The 24844-nt window shown below is 41.0% G+C and overlaps 1 pseudogene; it reads right to left on the minus strand.

The window, feature by feature from the left end:
• Positions 1–315: 315 nt before the first annotated feature.
• Positions 316–5321, minus strand: LOC116749238 (annotated as a pseudogene).
• Between the last annotated feature and the right edge of the window lie 19523 nt (positions 5322–24844).

Genomic DNA, 24844 nt, shown 5'->3' on the forward strand with positions numbered 1-24844 from the left:
GAAACTTCACGTTTGGGATTCTCCCAGACCTCACCTTATGTGCCTCTTCATTTGGCTGGTCTTAATTTGTATCCTATATAATAAAATTGTTAAGGATAATATTTTCCTGAGTTCTGTGAGCTGTTCTAGGAAATTACTGAGCCTGAAGTGTAATGGAACCCTCAAATAGGCAGCCAGTTGGTGAGAAGTGCAGGTGGCTTGAGAACCCTGGAGCTCGTGGCTGGTGTCTGAAGTGAAAGGAGCCTCGTAGAGGACCGTGCCTTAAACCTGTGAAGTCTGAACTAACTCCAGGTAGTTAACCTAAGCCCATCCACTTCTTCCCATCTCTACTGCCCCCTCCCCAATCTAAGCCACCATCACTTCTCATCCAAACAACTGTGATGGTCTCTACATTGGTCCTCCTCCCACTCTTGCCCCTACTCTCCATGCTCCTCCGCTCTGTAATCAGGGTGATCTTATAGAAATGTGAATCACTTAATGACATGCCCCTGAAAAATGCTCCTATACTTTCCCCTCACACCTAGGATAAAATTCACATTCCTTCCCAAGGCATGCAAGGTCCTGCACAGACTTGCACCTGTGTATTTATCCAACCTCAATTCCCCTTATTCACTGTGCATCAGTCACACTGGCTTCCTTTCTGATCCTTTACTTCAGTGATACTCAATCTAATGGCACTTTAAAATCAGCTGGAGCACTTAAAAAATGCCTAGCACTTGAGTGAAGCCTGGGCATCTGTAGTTTTAGGAAGTTCTCCAGGGTAATCAAAGGGGCAGCCAAGGTTGAAGACCAGAGCATTAACACATCGAGCTCTTTTCTGCCTTTAGACCCGTGTCCTTGTTGTCCCATCCACCTGGAGTGCTCTTGAAATTGCGAGGTCTCAGTTCAGACATCACCTCCTCAGAGAAGTCTACTCTGACATTCTACCTAAGGTGGCCCCCGATGTTTTCCTCTTTCTCATCCCTTTATTTACTTTCTAGTATTTATTGTAATTTGTAAGTATCTTGCTTATTTAGGTTTACTTGTATCTGCTTCCCCCAGTAGAATGTAAGTACCATGAGAACAGGATCTTATTTGTTGCTGTATCCTCACTGCCTAGCACAATGCTCGACATATATAGATGCTCATTAAATACATTTAAGTGTTTCTTAAATAATTGAATAACTGAAAAAACTAGCTAAAGTTCCACATAGAAAAATAGTACTCAGTGAATTTAATGGCTTTTTTGTCCTTCTGTATGTAGTTTATCTGTATCTAGATCTATATCTCTATTTCTACATGTATATAGACACACATATATATGAATATTTATGTAAATACACATTCACACACATATACATATATACATACACATACTATGTGTGTATTATATATATATATATTTTTTCCTAGAAAAAATGGTTCTTTAAAAAGTATTTGCCCAGCCGTGTGAAAATGCGAAGTAGATGAATCGCAGGAGCCCTAAATAGGAGGGGAACACTATTTGGCTGTCAGATTGGAGACTGCTCAGGTTGAGGTTTTGGGCTCAAAGCCTTCATGGAACACTCCCTTTGTCTGACCAATTTCTGGTCATCTCTCAGGCCCCAGCTTCGGTGTCACTGCCTCGCCCCATGGTAGAATGCCCTGCTGACAACCACTGCGGAGGATTTGACATGCCTGATTATTTGTCCCATCTCTCAGGGACTATGTCCTGTCTCCATTTCTCTGAGCACCCAGAACAGTGCCCGGCATATAGCTGGAGCTCAGGATGGGCATTGGATGTACTTGAGCCCAGGGCAGTAACAGGAGGGGTTTCAGAATCATTCAGCTGGGCTCAGACCCCAGCTGCCTCCTTTACTGCTTCATCATCCTGGACAGAGCCTCAGTCACTTCATTTAGAACATGGGGAAAACAGTATCTGCCTTCAAGTTTGTGGGACCAAATGGAGACTCTACGGAGAAATGCTTTTTAAAGGCTCTGGTCATCAAATTTTAAATTAAATTAAATTAAATTTGTTGGGTTCCCTAATATTTTTTCAAAGCAGAGACATGATACCTGGCCGACCATTTTATTTTATTTTATTATTTAAAAAATTTTTGGCCATGCTGCGTGGCATGTGGGATCTTAGTTCCCCGACCAGGGGTAGAACCCACGTCCCTTGTAGCAGAAGCGTGGAGTCTTAACCACTGGGCCACCAGGGAAGTCCCCTAGCTGACCATTTTAGACCCTGGGGACTCATCAGGGAGCACAGCTGTGCCCGCTCTGCACCTGCCCCTCCATGTTTTTTTCACTCAATAGCATTTCCCTAAGTTTCTTGACTAGTCAGCAGGGCTCTGAGGTAGTGCAGATTCTGTGAAGACCAAGCTCCCCTCTGGGTGGATGGCTTTGTGGAGACCTTCAGGACAGGTTAGTGTCTGTGACAAAGAAACAGAAAATACATGCTGGGTTCTTCAGGTCACTTTTCGTCCCTGATCATTAAACTACGGCATGCACAGGAAAATTGTGAATCTGAATACTAAATGTGAGGGACTGACAGTGGCTTCTTTGATGAATAATTCTCAATCTGATTCTCAGTGTCACGGAACTTACTAGTAAGCCCTCATTGCTTGATTGATGAGGATTTTGCCAAGGCTTTCTTTTTTTAAATCTTTGACATTTTTAGCTTGCTTACAACCCAGGGGCTTCAGGCACAGGCAGTTCTACTTTCTTCTAGGAAAATGGACCTCTTTCAATGAAATAAATTTGTTTCTGAAGGCTCATTTTGATGTTCTCTCTCTCTCTCTTTCTGTGGTCTCTAACCGAATGCAAGAAGGCTGCAGTAAGGTAGGCCCTCTATCTGCAAATCTGAAACTATGGGAAATGAGGTGTGCTCAGAAAATTGAATAGAAAAATTCATGCTAGGTGGGATTACCTATCTGTGGAATACACCATAAGATTGTTTGTTTGTAAACATTTAAGCAAACAGTTGGAGGATACCCCAAGCTCTATCCAAGGGGAAAAACGCAGGCTCTACAGTTGGAAAGAATCCATTCCAAATCTTGGCTCCATAATTTACTACTTGTGTAATCTTGGGCAACTTTCTTAAATTCTCTAAATCTTAGTTTCCTTATTTTCAGATTTTGTATGCAAATGAATACAGCAGAGAATTTATTATAACAGTTAAATGAGGTATTGTATCCAAAGCCTCTTGGATAGCGCTCAAACATCACAGGCACTGAGCACAAGGTTATTATTACCATGGCCTTCTTCATTATCAAGGTTGTTAGGGCACAGTTTCAAGGAGGTAGGACAAATGGATGTCACTGCTATTTTGAAAAAGAATTGTCAACATTTATAGGAGCACTTGTCTAAATGCTGTTCTATATGTATTAACTCAACAACACTGTGAGGTAGGTACTATTCTCATCTCTATTTTATAGATTAGGAAATTAAGGCACAAACACAGTCACACAGCTAAACAGTGGTGGAAATGGGATGCCGCCTTAGGAGGTCTAGATCTAGATCTAGAACTTGTGCACTGAGCCACTGACTGTGTCAACCTCCTTCCAGGGCATAAATCCAGTCAACTTGGTTCACTATATTAAGAAAGAGAAGGGAAATGGTGAACCTAGAGAGCAGGGCAGAATAAAGTGATTCATACTGCTGAAGGAAAGGAGGCACAGAAGCCAATCAAACATTTTCACTTTGGCTTAGTGTTTTACCAGAAATGTGCATAGAATTTTTCGTTCTCCATAGTTAGCACTGAGTATAATATAATACAATATAATACAATATAAATAATGTAATATAATATAATATGTGTGCATATATAATATTTTAAATATTATTTGCACTTGCTTTTATTTGATGCTCTAGGAAGATAGACTATGTTTGTTGGCTTTGAGTAATCTTATTTCCTTCTCTGTTTCTTTGATATATATATATGTAGCACGTATATATATTAGTCAAAAGACTTGGGTGCAAATCCAGGCTCTACCATTACTAGTTGAATGACCATAGGCAAGTTATTTAAATAACTTGAGGCTTGATTTCCTCATTCATAAGAAAAGGATGACAAGAATATCGCAAGATCTTGCAAGGTTCAAATGAGGTAACTGTGAAAGTGCTTTGTAAAACCACTTGCTGGTTATTATATAATGGCAGGGGTAGTGTCTTTCTCATCTGTATACTCTTCATCTCCCAGCAGTACTTTGTGTTCAGGAGACAATTTTATAGATATTTGCTGAATTATTGAGTAGGGGGAAAAAGAAGCAAACAGCAAACGTTTTACGTCATATATAATGTGATGTAATTTTTTTGTTTTTTGCTGCACCACGTGGCGTGCAGAATCCTGGTTCTCTGACCAGGGATCGAACCCTCACCCCTTGCGATGGAAGCATGGAGTCTTAACCAATGGACTGTCAGGGAAGTCCCCCTTTGCCATGTATTTATTGCAGGTGTTCTTTGTGCCAGGCATTGTGCTGCAGGAGTGTCCTCAGGTGTGCTTGAACTCCAGAAGCATAGGCTTAGAGCATAGATAAATTATAGTACTCCTTCAATCTGCATTCAAGGAGGATCTGCCTTCTCCAGTATATTGACTTTCCTAGTTCCTTTGGAAGGTGAACTCTCATTGAGATGCCATTAAACATCTGAATATACATTTAAGCGTCCATGTTCTTATTGAATACACATCAAGAAACCATCTGATGACTTGTGTTCTGATTCACGTGTTTTACACGCTTGAGTATCTTGGTCAGTGTGGTAATGTTACTCATTATAAATTAATAAACTGATATTCTGATTGACTCACCAGTCTGCAAATTGTGTTAATGTGAGATCACTTCTGAGAAATGATGACATTCTTTCTGATTCTTTTTTTTCTTTTTTGGAGCAAATAATTTTTATTATTATTTTTTTTCTTTTACAAATGCACCGAAGAGTCATGCAATGCTGCCAGCATCGGATGCAATCCTGGGCCACAAGTCTGCACATTCCCTTGCAACTGGTCCTGTGATGGCAGAACCTTTCATCTCGCCTTTATTGTTTACTATGACCCCCGCATTATCTTCAAAATAAAGAAACACACCACCTTTTCTCCGGTATCACTTTCCTTGTCGAATTACCACTGCTGGATGTACCTTCTTTCTGAGCTCTGGTTTGCCTTTCTTGACTGTGGCCATCATCATGTCACTCACACCAGCAGCAGGAAGTCTACTCAGTCGTCCCTTGATCCCCTTCACAGAGATGATATACAGATTTTTGGCTCCTGTGTTGTCAGCACAATTGATCATGGCTCCAACCGGAAGACCCAAGGAAATCTGGAATTTTGCACCAGAGGACCCACCACATCCTCGCTTCGACATCTTGAACGCCCTCTTTCTGATTCTTGATGTACAAATTACTCGCCTAAGGAATAGCCTCCGGAATTTGTTGAGTTTACCAAAATAATGTTACCTTTTGAGTTCTACTGGTGCCTGGTTGGTTTGCATGGACTTTCTTTGAAAATACAGTATAATCAAATTTCCAGACAAGTCACAGTTCCTACAACGGGTAAAGAAAAATAAAGAACCAATACTGTTCTTAGATTTGAAAATATTAGCAATAGTGGTTCTATTCTCACTGGACATTTTGAGATTTATTCACAACACTTTGAGTTTCACCCATGCTGATGTACTTAGCTCTGATTCATTCTGTTTTCTCTGCTGTACATATTCATATAGCAGAATGAACTTATGAATATACCACAATTTTTCATGTATCCATTCTATTGTTAGTAGACATTCTGTTGCTTTCAGTTGACTTGCTTTTACAAAGCATGCTGCTTGAACACTCTTGATCATGCCTCTCAGTGCACGTGTGGATTCAAAGGTTTCTTTAAAAAATCTAGGTTTGAAACCGCTGTGCCAGATTGGATACAAATATTCAAATTTACTAGGTTATTTTCAAGTGTTTATACCATTCTTAGTGGATTTTGAGGCCAAAAATGAATCAATAAATGCTACAATTCATAGTAAGTTTGTAAACATGAAGTTTACAAAAGAAACTTTTGAACAGGTTTTCAGGCAAAAATGATGGGAAGCTCTGTAATTTAGGACAAATAGAATCTGTATTTTATTGATTTTGTACAAGTAAAACAAGATGGTTTCAAAAAGGAGGTAGAACGATGAACATCTGAGAGTTGAATTTCAATGAATTGTTAATTCATTTGCCTCTAGTCTAGATGGTCTGTTAAGAATTTTTCCCACAGCGACATAAAACTATTGAAGCTTTCATATCATTTTCTTGCAAAGCACAAGACCTCTTATAAACCAAGTTTTCTTCCCCCCGAAAAAAAACTGCCAAAAAAAAGCTTTTCTTATGAAATTGATAAATTTTATCACAGGGATCAAAACTATAGAGGAACCATTCAGAGGAATACTCTTCAAATAAAAAGACGTACAAGTACACTATTGCTAAAGAGCTTGAAAAACGTCCTGAGAGTTAACGACAAGCATGATGTTCTGCAGGAGCCAGAAAGGGATGCTGACAGGCTGAGTGTATTATGACAATGTTGGATGCCGAATAATATCAACAGTGTACAACGTGGAAGAACCATTGCCACTGCCTGGGAATTGTGGGAGACACCTGACTTTACATATGGATATAGCCACTGAGGGGTTGTCTTAGTTTCCTGGAGCCATTGCAAAAAATTACAACAACCTGTTCTGGAAACCAGAAGTCCAAAATCAGCTTTACTGGGCTGAAATCAAGGTTTGGCAGGGTCACACTCCCTCCAGAGGTATTAGGGGAGGTCTATTTCTTGGCTCTTCCAGCTTGTGGTGGCTGGTCTGTGACTTAAAACCATTGATGTTTTTGCATCACTTTCAAGCAACTCATGCTTTCTTTGGCCTCTAACTGCATCACTCCAATCTCTGCTGCTGTCCTGCGATGGAGCTGGTGTACCAATTTATGAATATGTGGATTAGGACCTACTGAATGTGGAGGCACAAACCACCCACAAGCACCCCAGCTCCCACTTTGGGGAAGTGAAACCCACATCCACATCAAGAAAGTAGAGTCACAAGATGAATCACAGATCTCAGAAGCAAGGGGACGCAATGAGCCAGGGGGAGAGCAGCCCATCTCTGGTCCTGAGCGAGCAGGAGGTAGAAAGCAGGGTAGCAAGGACCTATTACCTATAAGGTGGTTGGGGTGGAGGTCACTGACTTTTCTGGTGTTTACCTCTAAGTGGGAAAAGTAAAATGGAAACTTGTGGCGGGAATCCTAAACTCAAGTCCTTACCTAAATGTCCATAATCTAGGTGTGCACAGGGTTATCATATTGTAAAATGCCTAGGCAACAACTCAGAAAAACAAAAGTTGTTTTTCTCATCATATGTCCTCACATAGCCTTCTCTTCTGTGTGTGGTCAACTTTATGTCTGCCTTCCTCTTATAAGATTACATGTGATGGAGTTTAGGACCCAAGTGGACTACCCAGAATAATCGCCTCATCTCAAGATCCCTAATTTAATCACATCTCAAAAACTTTACCAGGTAACATTCACAGTTTTCAGGGATTAGGGCCTGATATCTTCGGGGGCCACCCTTCAGCCCACTCCAGGGGCAGAGCAGGAGTTACCAAGATGTATGTGTGAAGAACTGCATGATGACTTTTTATTTTGTTTATCACTGAGATTTCATGTTGCAAGAAGAAAGATTTTTAAAAATTTAATCAATAACACTTTGTGGGCGTAATGTAGACTTAAGTAGGGTTATTGGGAAAAATATTGATGGAGCACCAGATAATTTACAATGAGAAAGAGCTTTGTCACATGAATCAAAGAGGTGGCTCGTGTGTGTCAAACAACGAAATGCTTTCTCACAAAGAATAGTTGTACTTTTACTCTTAATCTTCATTTGGCATTGAAGATTGTGCATAAGAACAAATCGGGGTCTCTGTGTGCACATCTTTTCATGCTGACAGGAGAAACACATAGTTAGGGCGACACTGCTCTCCTCCAGTGAGGGCACTGTTCTGGAATGTGGGAATGGTACATTTTTGTCTTTGAAATGGGGAATGAAATTAAAATAATTTTTTTTCGTAATGCCATTTACACCTAAATTCATAAATCTCAGTATCTTGAATAGTGAAAACCAGGGATCTAAACTCTCATGTTATAGGCAAAATATTTCTATGATGAACTCTCAGGACGAGATAGCAGGATTTCTTAAGCTGAACTGTTGTGTGAAGAGTTTGATTGCTGGGAGTTTGTTTACCAATAGTTAATGGTTTTCTTCTCTTGTTAGAGAAACACACGAAGAAAAACACAATATAATGTTGGAGATACACACACACACACACACACACACACACATATATGTATCCATATCCACATTTGGGCACTGCAGCAGACCATGAAACAATACTTTCTAGAGCTATGGTCAATAAAGGAGTGAAAAAGTCATCTTCCAAGCAGAAATATTTACCCTTTGGCTTTCGATTGTGATTGCTGGTCAACATAGTGTTCAACAGGGCAGTGAAAATAGTATTCAGTGAGAAACCACTTCATGTTCTGATAAAAATTTAATTTAATTTTTAAAACCACTTTATGAAGCTATGATTGACACATAAAAAGCTCTATATATTTAAGGTAAACAAATCTGTGAGTTTGAAGATAAGCATACACCTGTGAAACCATCATTTCCATTAAAGCCATAAATATCCTTTACCACCTAAAGGGGAAACCACTTCATTTTCTATTTGATTTTCCAAACTTGTATAAAAGAGGTGTCCAATATTTACTGCCATTCCTGACCACCTGAACTCGGTGCTCGATAACTCTGTGTTTAGTAAAAATACAGAGGAAGGTAAACCATATGAGGAGGAAAGACAAGATGTATAATCTGACCTGTGGCCCAAACTATAGGACACTGAGCCAGATGGAGGGATGTTGGTGAAAGATTGCAAAGGGTGTCATTTCTATAGCTGATGAAACGTTTCTATTCACGTTAATTTAAAATATTTTATTTTTTAGAGTTGCTATATGATCCAGCAATCCCACTCCTGGGTATATACTGGACAAAACTATAATTAAAAAGGTACATGCACCCCTATGTTCATAGCAGCAGTATTTACAATAGCCAAGACATGGAAACAACCTAAATGTCTATCAACAGATGAATGTATGAAGAAGATGTGGTACATATATACAATGGAATACTACTGAGTCATTAAAAAGAATGAAATAATGCCATTTGCAGCAACATGGATGGAGCTAGAGATTATCATACTAAGTGAAGTAAGTCAGAAAGAGAAAGACAAATACCATATGATATCACTTACATGTGGAATCTAAAATATGACACAAATGAACCTACCTATGAAACAGAAACAGATTCACAGACATCAAGAATAGACTTGTGGTTGCCAAGGGGGAGGGTGGTGGGGGAATGAAGTGGGAGTCTGGGATTAGCAGATGCAAACTATTATATATAGAATGGATAGACAATAAGGTCCTACTGTATAGCTCAGGGAACCATATTCAGTATCCTGTGATAAACCATAATGGAAAAGAGTATGAAAAAGAATATGTATAGATGTATAACTGAATCACTTTGCTGTGTAGCAGAAACTACCACAACATGGCAAATCAACGATAATTCAATAAAGAAACATAAAAATAAAAAAATTATTTTTATGTTTTTAGCATATCAAATTTATCATTTATAATATAATATTGTTAGTATTTATTAATAAATTTTTTATCATTTATTTTGTCTACCAATACTATTCTCTATCAATTATTCTTGTCATTGATACAGTGTTAATACTCTTAATTTTAGTAATATTTTAATTTTAATAAAAGTTAATACCGATTTTATTTGCTTTACCTAAAACCAGTGGTCCACATTTGTGCTGAGTGAGCATTAAGCTCTCTGCACATGGAAAAATTTGAGAAACACTTCCCCATCTAGTCCTACTCCTAGCTAGGCACTGGAGAAAAATGATGAACAAAACATGCTATTCCTAATATCAAGGACTTGAAATCTAACTGGTAATTTATATGCATAAATTACCAGAATAATGGACAATGTATGATTTCTAGTTATACAAAGAAATTTGTATTTGCCAAGTGTCAGGACTAAAGTCAGGAGAGAGCTTTCTTGACTATATCACTGTATCAGTAGTCTTTAAAAATTTTAACCTTTAATGGTTAGTGTGAAGAATTTTAAACAATACAAAAAAGAAGAGTATAGTCTGGTGAGCCACCATTTGCTCACTACACAAATTCAGTAATGATTAAATCCATGGCCATTCCTATCTGATATATATTGCCAACCACTTCTTCCCACCCTACTCCCTGGATTATTTTGAAGCAAATCCCAGACATATTGTTTCATCTATAAATATTGTCAGAGTATCTTTAAAAGATATGTGTTCTTTAAAAAATATAACCTACTATATCATTAAATTACATAAAAGTTACTTACTTTCTAATCTTTGATCAGTGTTCCAAATTTCCCTGATTGTCTTATAAACATGTGTGCATACACATGAGCTCATGTGTTCTTCTGCATGCTTCTGCATGGGTGTGCATGTGTGTGTTTATACTTGGTTTGTTGGAAATAGTATGCAAACAATCCATATATTATATTGATTGATTTATCTCTTAAGTGTCTTTTTTTTTTTTTTTTTTTTTTTTAAACATCTTTATTGGGGTATAATTGCTTTACAATGGTGTGCTAGTTTCTGCTTTACAACAAAGTGAATCAGCTATACATATACATATGTTCCCATATGTCTTCCCTCTTGCGTCTCCCTCCCTCCCACTCTCCCCATCCCACCCTTCCAGGCTGTCACAAAGCACCGAGCTAATATCCCTGTGCCTTGCGGCTGCTTCCCCCCAGCTATCTACCTTACTACGTTTGTTAGTGTGTATATGTCCATGACTCTCTCTCGCCCTGTCAAAACTCACCCCTCCCCCTCCCCATACCCTCAAGTCCGTTCTCCAGTAGGTCTGCGTCTTTATTCCTATCTTACCCCTAGGTTCTTCATGACATTTTTTTCCCTTAAATTCCATATATATGTGTTAGCATACGGTATTTGTCTTTTTCTTTCTGACTTACTTCACTCTGTATGACAGATTCTAGGTCTATCCATCTCATTACAAATAGCTCAATTTCATTTCTTTTTAAGGCTGAGTAATATTCCATTGTGTATATGTGCCACATCTTCTTTATCCATTCATCCGATGATGGGTGCTTAGGTTGTTTCCATGTCCTGGCTATTGTAAATAGAGCTGCAATGAACATTTTGGTACATGACTCTCTTTGAATTTTGGTTTTCTCAGGGTATATGCCAAGTAGTGGGATTGCTGGGTCATATGGTAATTCTATTTGTAGTTTTTTAAGGAACCTCCATACTGTTCTCCACAGTGGCTGAACCAATTCACATTCCCACCAGCAGTGCAAGAGTGTCCCCTTTTCTCCACACCCTCTCCAGCATTTATTGTTTCTTGATTTTTTGATGATGGCCATTCTGACTGGTGTGAGATGATATCTCATTGTAGTTTTGATTTGCATTTCTCTAATGATTAATGATGTTGAGCATTCTTTCATGTGTTTGTTGGCATTCTGTATATCTTCTTTGGAGAAATGTCTATTTAGGTCTTCTGCCCATTTTTGGATGGGGTTGTTTGTTTTTTTGTTATTGAGCTGCATGAGCTGCTTGTAAATTTTGGAGATTAATCCTTTGTCAGTTGCTTCATTTGCAAATGTTTTCTCCCATTCTGAGGGTTGTCTTTTGGTCTTGGTTATGGTTTCCTTTGCTGTGCAAAAGCTTTGAAGTTTCATTAGGTCCCATTTGTTTATTTTTGTTTTTATTTCCATTACTCTAGGAGGTGGGTCAGAAAGGATCTTGCTGTGATTTATGTCATAGAGTGTTCTTCCTATGTTTTCTTCTAAGAGTTTGATAGTTTCTGGCCTTACATTTAGGTCTTTAATCCATTTTGAGCTTATTTTTGTGTATGGTGTTAGGGAGTGATCTAATCTCATACTTTTACATGTACCTCTCCAGTTTTCCCAGCACCATTTATTGAAGAGGCTGTCCTTTCTCCACTGTACATTCCTGCCTCCTTTATCAAAGATAAGGTGTCCATATGTGCGTGGGTTTATCTCTGGGCTTTCTATCCTGTTCCACTGATCTATCTTTCTGTTTTTGTGCCAGTACCATACTGTCTTGATTACTGTTGCTTTGTAGTATAGTCTGAAGTCAGGGAGCCTGATTCCTCCAGCTCCTTTTTTCGTTCTCAAGATTGCTTTGGCTATTCGGGGTCTTTTGTGTTTCCATACAAATTGCGAAATTTTTTGTTCTAGTTCTGTGAAAAATGCCAGTGGTAGTTTGATAGGGATTGCATTGAATCTGTAGATTGCTTTGGGTAGTAGAGTCATTTTCACAATGTTGATTCTTCCCATCCAAGAACATGGTATATCTCTCCATCTATTTGTATCATCTTTAATTTCTTTCATCAGTGTCTTATAATTTTCTGCATACAGGTCTTTCGTATCCTTAGGTAGGTTTATTCCTAGATATTTTATTCTTTTTGTTGCAATGGTAAATGGGAGTGTTTTCTTGATTTCACTTTCAGATTTTTCATCATTAGTATATAGGAATGCCAGAGATTTCTGTGCATTAATTTTGTATCCTGCTACTTTACCAAATTCATTGATTAGCTCTAGTAGTTTTCTGGTAGCATCTTTAGGATTCTCTATGTATAGTATCATGTCATCTGCAAACAGTGACAGCTTTACTTCTTCTTTTCCGATTTGGATTCCTTTTATTTCCTTTTCTTCTCTGATTGCTGTGGCTAAAACTTCCAAAACTATGTTGAATAAGAGTGGTGAGAGTGGGCAACCTTGTCTTGTTCCTGATCTTAGTGGAAATGCTTTCAGTTTTTCACCATTGAGGATGATGTTTGCTGTGGGCTTGTCATATATGGCTTTTATTATGTTTAGGAAAGTTCCCTCTATGCCTACTTTCTGGAGGGTTTTTATCATAAATGGGTGTTGAATTTTGTCGAAAGCTTTCTCTGCATCTATTGAGATGATCATATGGTTTTTCTCCTTCAATTTGTTAATATAGTTTATCACATTGATAGATTTGCGTATATTGAAGAATCCTTGCATTCCTGGAATAAACCCCACTTGATCATGGTGTATGATCCTTTTAATGTGCTGTTGGATTCTGTTTGCTAGTATTTTGTTGAGGATTTTTGCATCTATGTTCATCAGTGATATTGGCCTGTAGTTTTCTTTCTTTGTGACATCCTTGTCTGGTTTTGGTATCAAGGTGATGGTGGCTTCGTAGAAGGAATTTGGGAGTGTTCCTCCCTCTGCTATATTTTGGAAGAGTTTGAGAAGGATAGGTGTTAGCTCTTCTCTAAACGTTTGATAGAATTCACCTGTGAAGCCATCTGGTCCTGGGCTTTTGTTTGTTGGAAGGTTTTTAATCACAGTTTCAATTTCAGTGCTTGTGATTGGTCTGTTCATATTTTCTATTTCTTCCTGATTCAGTCTTGGCAGGTTGTGCATTTCTAAGAATTTGTCCATTTCTTCCAGATTGTCCATTTTATTGGCATAGAGTTGCTTGTAGTAATCTCTCATGATTTTTTTTATTTCTGCAGTGTCAGTTGTTACTTCTCCTTTTTCATTTCTAATTCTATTGATTTGAGTCTTCTCCCTTTTTTTCTTGATGAGTCTGGCTAGTGGTTTATCTATTTTGTTTATCTTCTCAAAGAACCAGCTTTTAGTTTTATTGATCTTTGCTATTGTTTCCTTCATTTCTTTTTCATTTATTTCTGATCTGATTTTTATGATTTCTTTCCTTCTGCTAGCTTTGGGGTTTTTTTGTTCTTCTTTCTCTAATTGCTTGAGGTGCAAGGTTAGGTTGTTTATTCGAGATGTTTCCTGCTTCTTAAGGTGGGCTTGTATTGCTATAAACTTCCCCCTTAGAACTGCTTTTGCTGCATCCCATAGGTTTTGGGTCGTTGTGTCTCCATTGTCATTTGTTTCTAGGTATTTTTTTATTTCCTCTTTGATTTCTTCAGTGATCACTTCATTATTAAGTAGTGTATTGTTTAGCCTCCATGTGTTTGTATTTTTTACAGATCTTTTCCTGTAATTGATATCTAGTCTCATGGCGTTGTGGTCGGAAAAGATACTTGATACAATTTCAGTTTTCTTAAATTTACCAAGGCTTGATTTGTGACCCAAGATATGATCTATCCTGGAGAATGTTCCATGAGCACTTGAGAAAAATGTGTATTCTGTTGTTTTTGGATGGAGTGTCCTATAAACATCAATTAAGTCCATCTTGTTTAATGTATCATTTAAAGCTTGTGTTTCCTTATTTATTTTCATTTTGGATGATCCGTCCATGGGTGAAAGTGGGGTGTTAAAGTCCCCTACTATGAATGTGTTACTGTTGATCTCCCCTTTTATGGTTGTTAGTATTTGCCTTATGTATTGAGGTGCTCCTATGTTGGGTGCATAAATATTTACAATTGTTATATCTTCTTCTTGGATCGATCCCTTGATCATTATGTAGTGTCCTTCTTTGTCCCTTTTAATAGTCCTTATTTTAAAGTCTATTTTGTCTGATATGAGAATTGCTACTCCAGCTTTCTTTTGGTTTCCATTTGCATGGAATATCTTTTTCCATCCCCTTACTTTCAGTCTGTATGTGTCTCTAGTTCTGAAGTGGGTCTCTTGTAGACAGCATATATAAGGGTCTTGTTTTTGTATCCATTCAGCCAATCTGTGTCTTTTGGTGGGAGCATTTAGTCCATTTACATTTAAGGTAATTATCGATATGTATGTTCCTATTTCCATTTTATATATTGTTTTGGGTTCGCTACTATAGGTCATTTCCTTCTCTTGTGTTTCGTGTCTAGAGAAGTTCCTTTAGCATTTGTTGTAAAGCTGGTTTGGTGGTGCTGAACTCTCTCAGCTTTTGCTTGTCTGTAAAGGTTTTAATTTCTCCATCAAATGTGAATGAGATCCTTGCTGGGTAGAGTAGTCTTGGTTTCAGGCTATTCTCCTTCATCACTTTCAGTATGTCCTGCCACTCCCTTCTGGCTTGTAGGGTTTCTGCTGAGAGATCAGCTGTTAACCTTATGGGGATTCCCTTGTGTGTTATTTGTTGTTTTTCCCTTGCTGCTTTTAATATGCTTTCTTTGTATTTAATTTTTGACAGTTTGATTAATATGTGTCTTGGCGTGTTTCTCCTTGTATTTATCCTGTATGGGACCCTCTGTGCTTCCTGGACTTGATTAACTATTTCCTTTCCCATATTAGGGAAGTTTTCAACTATAATCTCTTCAAATATTTTCTCAGTCCCTTTCTTTCTTTCTTCTTCTTCTGGAACCCCTATAATTCGAATGTTGGTGCGTTTCATGTTGTCCCAGAGGTCTCTGAGACTGTCCTCAGTTCTTTTCATTCTTTTTTCTTTATTCTGCTCTGCAGTAGTTATTTCCACTACTTTATCTTCCAGGTCACTTATCCGTTCTTCTGCCTCAGTTATTCTGCTATTGATCCTATCTAGAGTGATTTTAATTTCATTTATTGCATTGTTCATCGTTGCTTGTTTCATCTTTAGTTCTTGTAGGTCCTTGTTAACTGTTTCTTGCATTTTGTCCATTCTACTTCCAAGATTTCGGATCATCCTTACTATCATTATTCTGAATTCTTTTTCAGGTAGATTGCCTATTTCCTCTTCATTTGTTAGGTCTGGTGGGTTTTTATCTTGCTCCTTCATCTGCTGTGTGTTTTTCTGTCTTCTCATTTTGCTTATCTTACTGTGTTTGGGGTCTCCTTTTTGCAGGCTGCAGGTTCATAGTTCCCGTTGTTTTTGATGTCTGTCTCCAGTGGCTAAGGTTGTTTCAGTGGGTTGTGTAGGCTTCCTGGTGGAGGGGACTAGTGCCTGTGTTGTGCTGGATGAGGCTGGATCTTGTCTCTCTAGTGGGCAGGTTCACGTCTGGTGGTGTGTTTTGGGGTGTCTGTGGCCTTATTATGATTTTAGGCAGCCTCTCTGCTAATGGGTGGGGTTGTGTTCCTGTTTTGCTAGTTGTTTGGCATAGGTTGTCCAGCACTGTGGCTTGCTGGTCGTTGAGTGAAGCTGGGTGCTGGTGTTAAGATGGAGGTCTCTGGGAGATTTCCGCTGTTTAATATTATGTGGAGCTGGGAGGTCTCTTGTTGACCAGTGACCTGAAGTTGGCTCTCCTACCTCAGAGGCAGAGCCCTGACTCCTGGCTGGAGCACCAAGAGCCTTTCATCCACACGGCTCAGAATAAAAGGGAGAAAAAGTAGAGAGAATTAGTAGAAGTATGAGGAAAGAAAGAAGGAAAGGAGGAAAGGAAGGAAGGAAGAAAGAAGCAAAGAAGGAAAGAAAGGAGGGAGGGAGGGAGGGAGGAAGGAAGGAAGGAAGGAAGGAGGGAAAGAAGGAAAAAAAGACAGAAAGAAAGATGATACAGTAAAAATAAAATAAAGTATAATATAGTTATTGAATTAAAAAATATTTAGAAAAAAAAAAAGGGACGGATAGAACCTTAGGACAAATGTTGGAAGCAAAGCTATACAGAGAAAATCTTACACAGAAGCATACACATACACCTTCACAAAAAGAGGTAAAGGGGGAAAAATCATAAATCCTGCTCCCTGAGACCACCTCCTCAATTTGGGGTGATTCGTTGTCTAAAGGAGGGAGGGAAGGAAGGAAAGAAAGAACGAAGGTAAAGTATAATAAAGTTATTACAATTAAACTTAATTATTAAGAAAAAGAATTTTTAAAAAAAAGTCATGGACAGATAGAGCCCTAGGACAAATGGTGGAAGCTAGAGTATACAGACTAGATGTCACACAGGAGCATACACGTACACCTTCACAAAAAGAGGAAAAGGGAAAAAAATCATAGATTTCGCTCCTAAATTCCACCTCTTCAATTTGGGATCATTCCTTGTCTATTCAGGTATTCCACAGATGCAGGGTATATCAAGTTGATTGTGGAGCTTTAATCCGCTGCTTCTGTGGCTGCTGGGAGAGATTTCCCTTTCTCTTCTTTGTTTTCACAGCTCACAGGAGCTCAGCTTTGGATTTGGCCCTGCCTCTGCGTGTAGGTCGCTGGAGGGCGTCTGTTTTTTCGCTCAGACAGGACGGGGTTAAAGGAGCCGCCGATTCGGGGCCTCCGGCTCACTCAGGCCGGGGGTTGGGGGATGGGGGAAGGAGGGGCACTGCGTGCGGGGCCGGCCTGCGGCGGCAGAGGCAGCGTGACGTTGCGGCAGAGGCCGGCGTGACGTTGCACCAGCCTGAGGCCCGCCGTGTGCTGTCCCGGGGAAGTTGTCCCTGGATCCCGGGAACCTGGCAGTGGCGGGCTGCACAGGCTCCGCGGAAGAGGGGTGTGGAGAGTGACCTGTGCTCGCACACAGGCCCCTTGGTGGCGGCAGCAGCAGCCTTAGCGTCTCCCGCCCGTCTCTGGGGTCCGCGGTTTTAGCCGCGGCTCGCGCCCGTCTCGGGGGCTCGCGCCCTCAGCCGCGGCTCGCGCCCGTCTCTGGGGTTTGCGCTTTCAGCCGCGGCTCGCGCCCGTCTCGGGGGCTCGCGCCCTCAGCCGCGGCTCGCGCCCGTCTCTGGGGTTCGCGCTTTTAGCCGCGGCTCGCGCCCGTCTCTGGAGTTCCTTTAAGCAGCGCTCTTAGACCCCTCTCCTCGCGCACCAGGAGACAAAGAGGGAAGAAAAAGTCTCCTGCCTCTTCGGCCGGTGCAGGCTTTTCCCCGAACTCCCTCCCGGCTAGTCGTGGTGCACTAACCCCTTCAGGCTATGTTCAAGCCGCCAACCCCAGTCCTCTCCCTGAGCTCCGTCCAAAACCAAAACCTTAGCCTCAGCTCGCAGCCCCGCCCGCCCCGGTGGGTGAGCAGCAAGCCTCTCGGGTTGGTGAGTGCTGGTCGGCACCGATCTTCTGTGCAGGAATCTCCCCGCTTTGCCCTCCGCACCCGTCGCTGTGCACTACTCCGCGGTCCCGAAACTCCCCCCTCTGCCTCCCGCAGTCTCCGCCCGCGGAGGGGCTTCCTAGTGTGTGGAAACTTTTCCTCCTTCACAGCTCCCTCCCACTGGTGCAGGTGCCGTCCTTATTCTTTTGTCTCTGTTTTTTCTTTTGCCCTACCCAGTTACGTGGGGAGTTTCTTGCCTTTTGGGAGGTCTGAGGTCTTCTGCCAGCCTTCAGTAGGAGTTCTGTAGGAGTTGTTCCACGTGTGGATGTATTTCTGGTGTATCCGTGGGGAGGAAGGCGATCTCCGCGTCTTACTCTTCCGCCATCTTCAAGGTCCCCCCCAAGTGTCTTTTTTTTTTTTTTTTTTTTTGCAGTACGCGGGCCTCTCACTGTTGTGGCCTCTCCCGTTGCGGAGCACAGGCTCTGGACGCGCAGGCTCAGCGGCCATGGCTCACGGGCCTAGCCGCTCCGCAACCACTGTGCCACCACGGAAGCCCTTAAGTGTCTTTTTAAATCTATGGTTTCCTTTTCCCTTTCCCTTTTTTTTTTCCTTTTGTGTGACCATTAAGAAAAAAAAAATTATGTAGTCAAATTGATCCATTCTTGCCTTACTGCTTCTGGACTCTGCGTCATGATTAGGGAAGATTTCCCCAGTCTCAGATTAGATACATTCACACACATTTTCTTCTGCATGTTTTTATACTTTATATTTAAACCTCTGACCCATTTGGAATTTATTCTAGCATAAGGTGTGAAGAATAGATCTAATTTTGTATTTTTCCAGATGATTGTCCAAATTTCCCAGCACCATTTATAAAATGTCCACTCCCACAATTCTCTTTTTAATTTTCTCACCTGGTCAAGGGAGAGTAGTAGTGCGAGAGAGATGGACAAATATTATTCAGACATTATAACAGATAAAGCAATCCATGTGTACAGATGCAGAAAAATGTCTTTCATATATCAGTAAATTAAAAAAAGATGTAGAGGTGAATACATTATGAATCAGGGACTTCCCTGGTAGTCCAGTGTGTAAGACTCCACGCTCCCACTGCAGGGGCCCCGGGTTCGATCCCTTGTCGGGGAACTAGATCCCTCATGCATGCCGCAACTAAGAAGAGGTCCGCATGCTGCAACTAAGACCTGGCGCAGCCAAAATAAATAAATAAATATTTAAAAAATTATGAATCAACTTCTGTTTAAAAATTATATATATATGAAAATATCTGGAAGGATATTCTTCAAACTGTCAGTAATGGTTAAGTGGTTACCTCTAGATGTGGGATAGAGGGGATTGAGTTTTAATTTTTATCTTTGTATATTTTAGTATGTATTTATTTTTTTTACAATGAGCACATATTATATTGGCTCAAAAATTTGAAATCTGGGGACTTCTCTGGTGGTCCAATGGTTAAGACTGCGCTTCCAATGCAGGGGTTGCAGGTTCGATCCCTGGTTGGGGAACTAACATACCACATCCCACATGCTGTGCAGGGTGGCCAAAGGGAAAAAAAAAAGTAGAAGCTTAAAAAAATTGAAATCTGAAATAATAGGTCATTAACATATCATGAACTGCATTCAACAAACGTTTACTGAGTTCCACTGTGTGCTAGGTTTGCTTGTATGCTCTGTGTATGTTTCTCAACGCCGCACTTTCAAATCATCCACCTTCTCTGTTTCTCAGTTTCCTACTCTCTGAAAAAAGAAAGCGTCAGAATGTATTTAGAATGGACAATTACGAGACCTGGATTCTTGTCCTCACCCCTCTGGGTTAGCTTGTGAATTGGGTTAGTGTATGGCTTCTCTGACCCTCAGCTTCTGCACCTGTTAAATGGGGGTTTGGATCCGGTCCTCTCTGCATTGTGTTGTCCCTCTCTGGAATTCTGTGGTCTGACAATATTTCCATGTACTCTGCATTCACCATGTGACCAGTCCCATTCTAGCCAGGCTGGCCAATTCCATCAGTCCCTGACAATCCAGCCTGACTGGAAAATAGTATTCAGTGAACATTTACTCTGTCTGGTTATGCACATTCTGCAGACCAGGAGAGTGATTTATTTAATTTATATTTAATTATTATCATAGTTGGCAAATGGCAGGAAAATTTTCAGGAGGGAAATTAAAAAGGGATTACATAAGCCCCCTGAGTAATAAGGTTTTTTTTTTTTCTTGGTTAGTGAATTTATTCTGTTTCCTTCAATACCTTTTTTTGGATAATAAGTTTTTAATTAATTAATTTATTTTTGGCTGTGTTCGGTCTTCGTTTCTGTGCGAGGGCTTTCTCTAGTTGCGGCAAGCGGTGGCCACTCTTCATCGCGGTGCGCGGGCCTCTCACTATCGCGGCCTCTCTTGTTGCGAAGCACAGGCTCCAGACGCGCAGGCTCAGCAGTTGTGGCTCACGGGCCCAGTTGCTCCGTGGCATGTGGAATCCTCCCAGACCAGGGCTCGAACCCGTGTCCCCCGCATTAACAGGCAGATTCTCAACCACTGCGCCACCAGGGAAGCCCCCAATAAGTTTTTAATAGAGCCTTCTTTTTAGTTTTATGAGAACAGTGTGATTATGTTATAAATGCGTTCAACTTAAGCAAATGCAGCTAAATGCATGTGATTCTAGTGCTTATTTTGCATACAGCATGGACTTTATATGCAAGTTGACTTCCTCATCTGGTACTTAGCTGAAGAAATAGCTATCTAGGCAAGTGCCCTCTTGTTGGACATTTAGATGATTTCCAGTGTTTTGCTGTTGCAAATAATGTTACAATGACCTGCCTTGTGAAATCTCTCTGAATGTCTCTGAATTGAAAACAGACTCTTGAAAGAATGTCAAGCAATCACAAAATAAGTGCTGTGAACATTATTGTCTGGGTTTTGCCCTAGCTTTCCAAGATTATCAGCAGCCCATAAAGCAGCTGAGGCCTCAGCTGCATAACAGATGGGCAAAGCCCACAGGGGCTGAATGTGGACTTAATACACCGGATGGAGGAAGAAAGGCAGACACAGGAGTTTAAGATTGCCATGGAAACATGCTTCCTGGCTAAATATACATCTTGGTGTCTGACCCATGTCTCAGAGTCTATGATGACCTGTATATGTGGAGTGAGGTCCCACTTTGAGCTCAGCAGTTTCCGAGGAGATGCTGCAGTCCCCAGCAGCCTTTGCCCTCTCCCTTATGACTCAGGAAGACCAGTTGGAGTTGTCCTCACACAGGAACAGAAAAGCCATGAAATATTAATGATTTGTTACTGACTCTGTGGCAAACACTTGGAGAACATCACCTTCCAAATCAAAAAGATTTTCACCATGCGTAAGAGTGCCCCGAAGTCACATCATTATCCTTCTGGGTACAAGGTGGGAGGCCTAGGAGCACAGACCAGAGGAAGATGCCAACTTGGGAGGGTCATAGTCCCTTTTCTCAATGTTTTTATTGCAGAACAAGTTCAATCAGTGTCAAAGAAGAGGAGCGTGTTACTCATCAAACAACTCAAGACTTGGAGAAGCCCGATAGGTCACTGATTTTTCCACATACAAATGTTAGGAAAAGGGAGGTGGTAGAATTTTAACATATTTTATCTTTGTTTACACGCACTCATTACAGTAAATTTGGAGAGTGCAGAAAGATATTAAAATTATTCAGTAAAAAGTTTTTCCCATTTCCACTCCACAGTGGGGTGGAAAGTTCACAGCGTTTCCATATATCCTCTGCCCCCTCAACATGCATAGCCTCCCCTATTATCAACATCCCCCACCAGAGTGGTACATTTGTTACAGTCAATAATTTACACTGACACGTCACTATAACCCAAAGTCTAGTTTACCTTAGGGTTTACTCTTGGTGTTGTATAGTCTATGGGTTTGGACAAATGTATAAAGACATAGGTCTACTGTACACCTGTCATACAGATTAGTTTCACTGCCTTAAAAATCCTCTGTGCTTTGTCTACTCATCCCTTAATCTTAAGTTACATGTGTCTTTATATTTAAAGTGGGTTTCTTGTAGACAACATATAGCTAAATCTTTTTTATTTTGGCTGCACTACGTGGCTTGTGGGATCTTAGCTCCCTGACCAGGGATGGAACCTGGCCCCTGGCAGTGGAAGCACGGAGTCTTAACCACTGAACCACCAGAGAATTCCCTTAAGTCTTGTTTTTTGATCCACTCTGTCAAAGTCTATCTTTTAATTGGTGTGTTTACACCATTGACATTTAAAGTGATTATTGATATAGTTGGATTAATATCTACCATATTTGTTTCTATCTTCTATTCCTTGCCCTTGTTCTTTATTCCTATTTTTGTCTTCCACTCTTTTTCTGTTATTTGTGGTTTTAATTGAGCATTTTATATGATTCCATTTTCTCTCCTTTCTTAGCATATCAATTATGTTTCTTCATTTTTTTTTTTCAGTGGTTGCCCTGGATAGAATTTGCAATGTACATTTACAGATAATGCAAGTCTACTTTCAAATAACACTATACTGCTTCGCAAGTAGTGCAAGTACCTTATAAAAACAAAATATTCCTAATCCCTTCCTCCTGTCCCTTGCTGTACCTTATATTACTGCTGTCATTTATCTCACTCATACAGAAGCATATGGAAGTGTATATGCTTATATATACAATTGCATATGCTTATATTGTATGTATAATAAACATACATAATCAAGTACATTGTCGCTATTGTTATTTGTAACAAACTATTATCTGTGAAATCAGTTAAGAATAAGAAAAGTAAGGGCTTCCCTGGTGGCGCAGTGGTTGAGAGTCCGCCTGCCGATGCAGGGGACACAGGTTCGTGCCCCGGTCCGGGAAGATCCCACATGCCGCGGAGCGGCTGGGCCCGTGAACCATGGCCGCTGAGCCTGCGTGTCCGGAGCCTGTGCTCTGCAACGGGAGAGGCCACAACAGTGAGAGGCCCGCATACCGAAAAAAAAAAAAAAAAAAAGAATAAGAAAAGTAAAAGTTTTTATTTACCTGCATGTATTACTTCTCTAATGCTCTTCCTTTCTTTATGTGGATCTGAGTTTCTGACCCATATTGATTTCCTTCTGTTGGAGGAGGTCATCCAGAGGATGTGACCACTGGATGATGTGTGAAAAGGACCAGGGAAACAGGAGGCTCTTCACCCCACCCCTGTCCTTGGCATGTATGCTCTGCCCACCGTTCCCACAGTGGGAGCCATTTTCAAGGATGTAGCTTTGAGAGTGATCTGTTGCTGAGACCATCTGGACAGTATGTGTGACAGAACCCAGTTCAGGCTTCTATATAAACTTTAAGATTATGGTGGGCAGGTGTGGAGATGGACTTCTCTTGCGGTGCCCAAGAAAAGCCTCAGACAAGCCTCAAGATAACTTTCTTACCGAGTTAGGTCACGTGGACCCCTACTTGAGCCCTAGCTGGCCTCAGAGGGGAAGGTTCTTTTTCCATTCAAGTTCGTGCAGCCAAAACCGAAACCAAAGCTGAGATGGAAGCAAGGCAACCTTTATTCAATGGCCAGAGGATGGAGAAGCAGGAACTTAGTTCGCAAATCAACTTCTCGCCCACGGGGATGATTCAGGCAAGATCTTAAGGGCAAGGTTAATGAGGGGGAGGCATATACATTGGTTTTCCGGGAATAGCTGTGATTCTTCCTGGAACTGGGCTGTCACCTCCTTTCTGCCCTTGTATGGTTGTTGGCATCTGGGTGGGAAGCAGGGTCGAACCATTCTGGTGCGGATGGCTGAGATCCTAGTATTATAATGAGATGGTAATGAGCTGCAGGGCGGCTTTGTCGCGCTTGTGAAGCTGAACCAGCTTGCCGCAGTTTTCCTGTGGATGGACTCTTGTTCCTGCGCTCTGAACACAGCTAGAGGATATGGTTAGTTGTGGTTTTCTGCCAGTTTACCTGGAGGGAGGGGCCGGGGTATGGTTCTGGGGCCACAGCCTTGGTACCAAGTTCCCGTGCTTGTTAAACCTACCGCCTACCAGACTGGCGTGCCTGCCTCTTCCTTCCGTCTCTCCTCACCCTCTGTGTCCGAGAGCCCCTTTCAGATTTCACCCGGGAAGCTCCAGGTTGTTGGTTTTGAGCAAACACCTTCTCTCTGAAGAAACTTCTTTTAACATTTCAAAGCAAGACTGCTGGCAACACAGCCTCGCCTTAGAAAGTATTTTTGGTAATTCCCTGGTGGTCCAGTGGTTAGGACAACGAGCTCTCACTATTGAGGACCCGGGTTTGATCCTTGCTCGGGGAACTAAGGTACCACAAGCCGTGCGGTGTGAAAAAAAAAAAAAAAAAAAAAAAAGAAAAAGAAAAAGGTATTCTTCACTTTTGCAGGGTAACTTCTTAGAATACAGAATCCTAGGTTGGCATTCACTTTTTTCTCTCAACACTTCAAATATTTCACTCCATGCTCTTCTTGCTTGCATCATGGTTTCTGAAGAAAAGGTGGATGTAATTTTTATCTTTGCTCCTCTAGAGGGAAGGCATTTTTTCCCTCTGGCTCCTTTTAAGATGTTCATCTTTGATTTTGTTCAGTTAGAATATTATATGCCTAATAACCGCCGCCCCCCACCCCCACCCCCTGCCGTTATCCTGTCTGTTCTCTAAGCTTCCTGTATCTGCTATTTGGTAGCTGTCATTAATTTAGGGAAATTCTGAGTCATTATGGTACCAAGTCCAGGTTTGTTCTGCTCGCTGCCCGACAGGCCAATATATTGTGGGATGAGTTGGAGCAAGGAATGATGACTTTATTCAGAAAGCCAGCAGGCCCAGAAGATGGCAGACGAGGGCCTCAAAGAACCATCTTCCCCCAATCAGAATTCCGGCTCCTTTTATACAGAGGAAGGGGAGGGGGAGGGGCCCACCACAATGTCACCCATTGGTGGGAGCAGGACCGCT

This window comes from Phocoena sinus, chromosome 2 (genome assembly GCF_008692025.1).
Source record: "Phocoena sinus isolate mPhoSin1 chromosome 2, mPhoSin1.pri, whole genome shotgun sequence".
NCBI classification, from domain to species: domain Eukaryota; kingdom Metazoa; phylum Chordata; class Mammalia; order Artiodactyla; family Phocoenidae; genus Phocoena; species Phocoena sinus.